The following is a 9,069-nucleotide window of genomic DNA, read 5'->3' as shown; positions in this document are numbered from 1 at the left end:
AGTAGTGAAACTGTACTTTACCTTCCAATGGCCACTGTATGGTTCTATTACTGGAACAGCATCAGAAAAATATGACCAAAATACAAATAGTGGAAATAGTCCTAGATCTGGGTATTTCTCTGTCTCCAAGATGTGATGATGGTCTTCATATGGAAAAATCCAGTAGCTTGTGGCTCAGCTCACCCATTTGTCTATTAGAAGATATGTGAGGTAAGGTGGAAAACTCTAACATCCTGGTATCTTTTGGAAGTGGGTACAAGCCAATTTAAATATTTTCAAAATTTAATTAGTTTTTTTTTTAAAGATTTTATTTATTTATTTGACAGACAGAGATCACAAGTAGGCAGAGAGGCAGGCAGAGAGTGAGAGAGAGAGGAGGAGGAAGCAGGCTCCCTGCCCAGAAGAGAGCCTGATGTGGAACTCGATCCCAGGACCCTGAGATCATGACCTGAGCTGAAGGCAGAGGCTTAACCCACTAAGCCACCCAGGTGCCCCCAAATTTAATTAGTTTATTAAATTTTTGCCACTGGTTTAGAAAAAGTGAAATACAGTGAAAATCTCCTTCTTTTTTTTTTTTTTTTTTTTTTTTTTAATTTTTTATTTTTTATAAACATATATTTTTTATAAACATATATTTTTATCCCCAGGTCTGTGAATCACCAGGTCCACACACTTCACAGCACTCACCAAATCACATACCCTCCCCAATGTCCATAATCCCACCCCCTTCGACCCAACCCCCTCCCCCCGGCAACCCTCAGTTTGTTTTGTGAGATTAAGAGTCACTTATGGTTTGTCTCCCTCCCAATCCCATCTTGTTTCATTTATTCTTCTACCCATTTAAGCCTCCATGTTGCATCACCACTTCCTCATATCAGGGAGATCATATGATAGTTGTCTTTCTCTGCTTGACTTATTTCGCTAAGCATGATACGCTCTAGTTCCATCCACGTTGTTGCAAATGGCAAGATTTCATTTCTTTTGATGGCTGCATAGTATTCCATTGTGTATATATACCACATCTTCTTGATCCATTCATCTGTTGATGGACATCTAGGTTCTTTCCATAGTTTGGCTATTGTGGACATTGCTGCTATAAACATTCGGGTGCATGTGTCCCTTTGGATCACTACATTTGTATCTTTAGGGTAAATACCCAATAGTGCAATTGCTGGGTCATAGGGCAGTTCTATTTTCAACATTTTGAGGAACCTCCATGCTGTTTTCCAGAGTGGCTGCACCAGCTTGCATTCCCACCAACAGTGTAGGAGGGTTCCCCTTTCTCCGCATCCTCGCCAGCATCTGTCATTTCCTGACTTGTTGTGAAAATCTCCTTCTTATCCATTTCACACATGGATTCAGTTTTCTCTTACCCCACTCACCAGAAACCACAAATTTTCAAGTATCTTTCAAGAGTTTTATTTATGCACATACAAGCAAATATTAATATATATTTATCTTCTTTCTTTTTAATACAATAGTAGTATATTATGCATAATGTTCTATATACCTTGCTTTCTCACTTAAAAATGCATTCTGGATTTTTTTTCTAGTTGTGTATCATTCTTGTCTATAGATGTACTGTGTACCATAATTTATATAACTAGTCTTCTACTGATGGGCATTTAGAGTTTAAAAAAATTTTTGCTGTTAAAATTAATGCAGTAGTGAATACCCTTGTACTTCAATCATTTATCTGCAGGAAAAAGTCCTACAGATGGAATTGGTAGATCAAAGAGTATTTACATTTGTAAGGTGTTAGATATTGCTAAATTATCCTCTATCGGGAAACCCAGAAATCCAAAAGTATTAATCTCTCAAGTTGTATATAATGTTCAACTTGCTGAAAGAACATTCTTCTTTGGATTAGAAGAAAGAAGAAGAGAGATAGCATTTTTTTGGAGACTTTCTTCATCAACAACTTAAACAATTCTTAATGAGAGGCACCTGGGTGGCTCAGTCGGCTGAGCATCTTCTTTCAGCTCAGGTCATGATCCCAGGGTCCTGGAATCGAGCCACGCATTGGGATACCTGCTCTGGGGAACCTGCTTCTCCCTCTCCTCCCTGCTTATGCTCTTCCTCACTGTCTGTCTCTCTCTCTCAAATAAAGAAAATCTTAAAAAAAGTAAAAATAAGCAATCCTTAATGGAACAAAGAAAGGATATAAAAGAAAAGAAAAATTATTTAAGGTTCTACAACTACATCTCATGTGTTATTCTGGTTATTTATGTAGGTGAATCCTCATCATCACTCTTTAGCATTGACTTCATTTTTCTTATTCAAAGATGAAAACCTAAGGTCCAGAAAATTTAAAAATTTCACCCAAAATTGCAGTAATAGTTGTTTAACAGAATCCAGAAGCTTTTTTCTTCTCTCTTAAGAGGATATGTCTGTAACTGGGGAGATTCTATTTTTTTTTTTAATCATGATCAAACTCCATACACCATTTGATGATAAATCTATCTCCTCCCTGATTCTTTTGTTAGGATGAACTGCTAGGAAAATATATGCTGACCATTGAGGATCTGATTCACCCCGAACCTGACTGAACTATGAAACTCACTGTCAGAAGATGTCACAGAGTTAAACTCTCTAGGATGGATTTTTTCATGGTTCTGTAGAATATCTTATCTAATAATAGCCTTTGCAGTTATACAACCTAAGATAAAGCAATCAAATCTTTTGCTTAGGGATATAAATTAATTGCTGGCAGAAGTCAGTCAAGAGAAAGAATATAAGTTTTGACCAGAGTCCAGTGAACAAAGAGTCTTGATTTAGGCAGGCCACTGATTTCTAGGTCACCTGAGGCAAGATATTTAACTGTGACTGTTTTAGCACTCTATCTATAAAAAAGGGGGGTCATTATTGATAACAATCATAACAATGTACATGGCATAAAATTAGTCATGATTTCTGATGCAGCCTGAAATGGGAACTGGATAAGAGAATAGACTTTGCAGACAGACAAACCTGGGTTTCGATCTCTTTCTGCTCTTTACTGGATGTATCACTTTGAGAATTTTAAAAAATCTTCTAAGTCTCCTTTTCTATATCTGAAAATGAGAATATTAGCAGTACCTACCTTTTAGGGTTGTTGTAAAAATTAAATGAGATCACATGGATAAAATATTTAGCACAGGGTCTATAACATAATAAGTATATGGTAGCTACTACTACTAATAATAATACTATTATTATTATTTCATGTTACTGCTTATTTCTACCCTGAGATCACCTTAGCACTGGGTGCTGGGGCACATATCTATACTGTGTGAACCAATTTACTGTGCTTACTATGGCTTTATGCTCAGCTAAATCAAAATATAGAGGTAGAGATCTACCTGACCTTGTAGGTGATTAGCTTTTGCCTTTTCATGCGTGAGATTTGATTATCTTTATCATTGTCTTAGCTTGTGTTACCTACATATCATAAAATTATCCCAACCTTTTAATATCCTGTCACAAACATTTATCTTTTTGACCTTCAATGGAATTGTGGTAAGATTGCCTGCTCTTGAATGCATCTATCTATCTCATGTAATGTGAAATTACCAGGGTTTAAATTTAATATTTACAGCATGGTCACTTGGATGCCATGAGTTTTGATTCATCCTTGCCACTAGATGGCATCATAATAGAACACATTCATTAGAGTTCTTATCCTTTACTGTCTAGCAAAACATGCCATAGAAATAGAAACTATGGAGGAGCCTTCATACTTGGAAGTAAAGTTGAGAGGTTTGAAACAAGGACACTTCTTAAGTGGAGGATTTAGTGTTTGAGCATTATGTGGCTGGTGTTCCTCCAGAAGCCTACTCCAAGACAAAGACTTGTATACATGTTTATTTGAGAGGTCATATTGGAACAGGAATGAGGGAGCAGGAAGAATGAGATTGGAAATGAGAAAAAGGAGAAACATAAGGGTGATATTTTGAGATTGTGGATAACAGAGCTTCATTCTACTGAAATATCCTAAAATTCCCAGTAGTATCTAGGGCAACCATGGGGAAGAAACTAGAGATACTGTGTGGGCTACAGGTGAGATGCTATGAGGTGAAGCAAATCCAGTTTTGCATGGAATTATCTATTCCACCCTGGTTAAAATCAGATGTAAGTCTAGGTGGATATGACTCAGGGTACCAGATGTGTCTGCTGCAGCTACCTAATAAATCATGTACTCTGTAAATTCTTCTATTTGAAATAAACAGAGAATCCTAATGAACCATCTGCAACTCAAAATCCTTGGGGACTACCTAGTAGGTACTCTGGCAAATGTTTAGTGAATAGAAATATTAATGATTACTTTATGAAATTCACAGGAAGATCTCTTGCTCTTTATATCCTAGTATGAGAGGCCTAAATCTTACCCTTTTTATAATTTATAAATCTTGTCTGTATATAACTCAATATGGAAGGATTCCCAAACCTTTTATCTTTGTGTACTAGGACATAGGCATGGGGAGTGTTTGTTGTTACAGGAACAGGAAGAGTTTGCTAATAAGATATCACTAGGTGGGGTAGTTTATAGAGGTGGGATTGTATTGAACTGGGAGTCAGAAGAGCTCAGGATCTATCTGTGATGTTGGATAAATCATTCAGGTCACCGTAAATTAACTTTTGGTACCACAATGTCTTTATCTGTAAAAGGAATATTTGGCTGAGCTCAGTCATTTTTTTTTTAATTTGCCTTTTTAAAAAGATTTTATTTATTTATTTGACAGAGACACAGTGAGGGAGGGAACACAAGCAGGGGGAGTGGGAGAGGGAGAAGCAGGCTTCCCCCCCGAGCAGGGAGCCCAATGTGGGGCTTGATCCCAGGACCCTGGGATCATGACCTGAGCCGAAGGCAGACGCTTAACAACTGAGCCACCCAGGCACCCCTGAGCTCAATCATTTTAAGGTTTCTTGTAGTCCTATGAGATTATGAAAATTATATATGTAGGGAAACAGTAGATTTTTGTAAATGAACACATCATATTCTTACCCATGTTTATATTTTCACTGATGATATTACAACTTTTTAGACATTAGAATTGATTATCCACTTAAACATGTGGAAATCTTGTTGGTCTTTTAATTTTATGAACTTTTTTTTTAAAAGATTTTATTTATTTATTTGACAGAGAGAGAGATCACAAGTAGGCAGAGAGGCAGGCCGAGAGAGAGAGGAGGGAAGCAGGCTCCCTGCCGAGCAGAGAGCCTGATGTGGGGCTTGATCCCAGGACCCTGAGATCATGACCTGAGCTGAAGGCAAAGGCTTAACCCACTCAGCCACCCAGGCACCCCTGAACTTCTTTTTCTGATTCCAGAATGATGTGTCAGATATTCAACTAAATAGAAGAAATACTAATTCTAATACGTGCACAAATAATATATAAGAAATCTGTGTGTGGGTGTGGGGGTGTTAATGGTGGCAGTAAGGTTTATTAAGCTGTGTCTTAGTGTAAGCACTGGAGCTTGCCCATGGTGCTCTTAAAGTATAAAGCCCAGACATTCTGCCAATTCTTGAGCAATGACACCAGGAAATTGACAGCTAGGCAGATATTGTACAAAAGCCCATCCTTTATCATCTACATGTGGCCAATGTCCACTGCCAGATACAACACCTTCTTCATTTGGAATTTGATTATGGGTCTTCACTTCATTGACTTTGGCCACCATGTTTTCATTGTGGTTCTATAAAGAAGGGAACTTGCCAGGCTTATTCAGGCCTCAGCCCAGGATTGATGGGATCTGCTTGATTAGATATTCCAAAGCCAAAAAAGCATCATACTTCTTGACCAACTTCTTGATGAATTTCTTATTCTTGTGAACTTACTCTTGTTAAGTTTCTTGAGTTTCAGTGTCCATGTGGGAGATATCCATAGCTGTGGCCTCATCATAGTGCTACTGGTCTCCCACAACACACACAGAGAACTTGGGGGGCAGGGAGTGGACTTAAAGTGGTGCCCAAGAAACATTTGTCCTACTGAGGGTCATAGCTCCTCAAGTTGATCTGCTGCTCCATTGTGTCCAAAAACTTCTGATGCTTCCACTGGTTCCTTTGTGGGACTTTCTGCACTGCCTTGCAGAGGGTATCACAGGAGACTTTGCTGCTCATGGTGCCTCATGCCACAGTAACTGCAAAAGAGCAAATTCTCTCTCTTCTTATTTTTTACTTTTTTTGTCATTTGTCATTCTTTTATAAATAACTAATGACTATTTTAATGGAGGCCAGAAGAAAACTAAAATAACCTTTAGAGGTAAGATAATCATCATATCCTTTATTGCATGTACTGGACACTTTTGAGAGTGAAAGAGGGCACTGGTGATTGTTATTTCAGAATAAGAGCCATAAATCAGAAGCATCCCAGATAATAAACTGAGATATAGTATCACTCTACTTAAAGGTTGATTTCAACTTTGTTAGAGGTTGAGCAATAGTAAGATAAAACCAAATTCTGTAGTATGAGACTAAGTTCTCCATTGAGAAAGCTATGAAATCTCAGTAAAGTGCAAAATAATAGCTGTTTGAAGGTATCAGACAATAATAAGGTGTCTAAAACTTGAAGGGTCAGGATCTCAAGAAGATGAGGGAGAAGCACGAGGTGAAGACTACATTTACTGTGCCTTTGCTTTTGGGACATTTGTTAATTTCTCTTGTGGGGCATAGAAACTGAAGAGAAAGCAGAGACCTAGAGTTTGCAGCAATATCACTAGGATGGGGAACCACAAACTTAACTTCAGCCATGTAGCTGAAATGTAGCCATTACTTATGAGGCCAAGATCCTGAAGAAACAGGAATTTCAGAGAAGTGATTCAGAATTCTCTATACCATTTCCCCTCAAATGAAGGGAAAGGTGAACCAAATATAAGTTTGCATTGAATTATCTATTCTAACATAAAATCAGACATAAGGCTAATTCCTAAGCTGAGCATGCGTGGAGTGAAAGCCTAAGAAACCCAGAAAAATGTAGTTGCTAGGCACTTAAAGAGCTAATCAGAGCTTTTGGCAGCCTCGTGGTGCTAAGGAGAGAAAAAAATTTTAATTTAGAACCTGCCAAGGAGAAGAGATCTCAATAAATTCCCCAGGTTTTAAAAATAGACCTCTGAAGTATCATGGCTTGTGATAGGGATACATCAGTAATAGATCAGCCCTCACAAAGTCTTTTTTTATTTTTATTAAATAAGCTCCACACCTACCATGCAGCCCAATGAGGGGTTTGAACTCATGATCCTGAGATCAAGACCTGAGCTGAGATCAAGAGTCAGATGCTTAAGTGGATGACCTCACCCAGGCACTCTGGCTCTCACAAAATCTTAAGACTGGGCTCCAGTTATTTCAGTTTTAATTGGATCAAAATTTCCTGCCTGTTAGGCGAAGAAAAGAAAATACTCTCTGGAGAACTTTAACATCATATATAGTCTAATAATCACTCGTGCATAATGTCAACATTTGGTCCAAAATTACCAGCTATTCCAGGAAACAGGACAAAATGACAAAACTCTGACAATAGAAATAGGTCTGTAAGTAATGCAATATCAGGGTTGACAGAGATATAATTTAGAAATAACATGGTTAACATGTTAAATAAATGAGGTAAAATAAAAGAGAATGTCACCATAAAATTAAAATCTGAAAGTATAACTAAAGTTCTAGAACAGAAAGAATTAAGAAATCAAAAGATGAGTTTAACTGCAAATTAGACACAAATAATAGAGAATTATGAACTGAAAGTAGGTAGGTAGAAAATATTGCTTGAGGTGCAGAGAAGAAAAATAAATAGCAAATAAAAAATAAGAGCATAGAGCCCATGCAAGACTTTGTAAAAGTATCTAATAATGGGGGTCCCTGGGTGGCTCAGTGAGTAAGCCTCTGCCTTCAGCTCAGGTCATGGTCTCAGGGTCCTGGGATTGAGCCCCACATCGGGCTCTCTGCTCAGCAGGGATCCTGCTTCCCCCACTCTCTCTCTCTGCCTGCCTCCCTGTCTACTTGTGATTGCTCTCTATGCTGAATAAATAAATAAAATCTTTTTTAAAAAATCTAATAATGTGCAAGAGGGAAAATGGAAAAGAAGAAATATTGAAGATACAATGGCCAAATAATTTCCAAAACTAATGGAAGATATCAAACTGCAGATTCATGAAGCCCTATAAACCCCAAACAGAATAAATACAAAATATCACTGGAAAAAAATGATGACACCTATAAAGAGAAAATCTAAATCATATGCCAAGAAAAAAACAGGTGAGTGTCCTTTAAAAGAGCAAGAATAAACTGACAGCTGACATTTCAAAAGAAATGAAAAAATAAAATGACAGAATCAGAGAGGGAGACAAACCATAAGAGACTCTTAATCATAGGAAACAAACTGAGGTTTGCTGGAGGGCAGTTGGGGGGATGGGGTATCTGGGTGATGGAAATTAAGGAGGGCATGTGATGTGATGTGCATTGGGTATTATATAAGACTTATGAATCACTGAACTCTACCTCTGAAACTGTATAATGTATAATAATACATTGTATGTTAATTAATTGAATTTAAATTAAAAAAATTTTTTAAGGGGGAAAGAAAAGAAACGATGAAAGCTAGCAGATAACCAGTGATATATATAAACATCAGGTAGAAAATAACTGCCAAAGAAGAATTGTATGCCTCATGACAAAATCTTTCAAAAATGAAGGCGAAATAAGGACACTTTTATTCAAATAAAAATGGAGAGAAATCATTGCTAGAAACCCATGCTAAGATAAGCACTAAGGGAAATTCTTTGCAGAAAGTTAATTATCTTAGGGGTGCCTGGCTGGCTCAGTCAGTTAAGTGTCTGCCTTCAGCTCCGGTCATGGTCCCAGGGTCCTGGGATCAAGCCCCACATTGGGCTCCCTGCTCAACGGGGAGTCTCATTCTTCCTCTGCCTCTCACCCTGGCTTGTGCTCTTTCTCTCTCACAAGCAAATAAATAAAATCTTTTAAAAAAAAGTTAATGATCTCAGCATGAAAATGCAGGAAGGAATAAAAAGCAGCAGAAAAGAGAAATATGTGAATAACTCCAAATAAATATTGACTCTTTAAGACAATAATAAGGTCTG

General features: G+C 37.6%; 1 pseudogene; it reads right to left on the bottom strand.

The window, feature by feature from the left end:
- Positions 1-5,438: 5,438 nt before the first annotated feature.
- LOC131825783 (large ribosomal subunit protein uL1-like) lies at positions 5,439-6,100 on the bottom strand (annotated as a pseudogene).
- Positions 6,101-9,069: the final 2,969 nt, after the last annotated feature.

This window comes from Mustela lutreola, chromosome 2 (genome assembly GCF_030435805.1).
Source record: "Mustela lutreola isolate mMusLut2 chromosome 2, mMusLut2.pri, whole genome shotgun sequence".
Taxonomy (NCBI): domain Eukaryota; kingdom Metazoa; phylum Chordata; class Mammalia; order Carnivora; family Mustelidae; genus Mustela; species Mustela lutreola.
The sequence above is the reverse complement of the archived record's forward strand: the minus strand, read 5'-3'. Positions and strand labels throughout refer to the sequence as shown.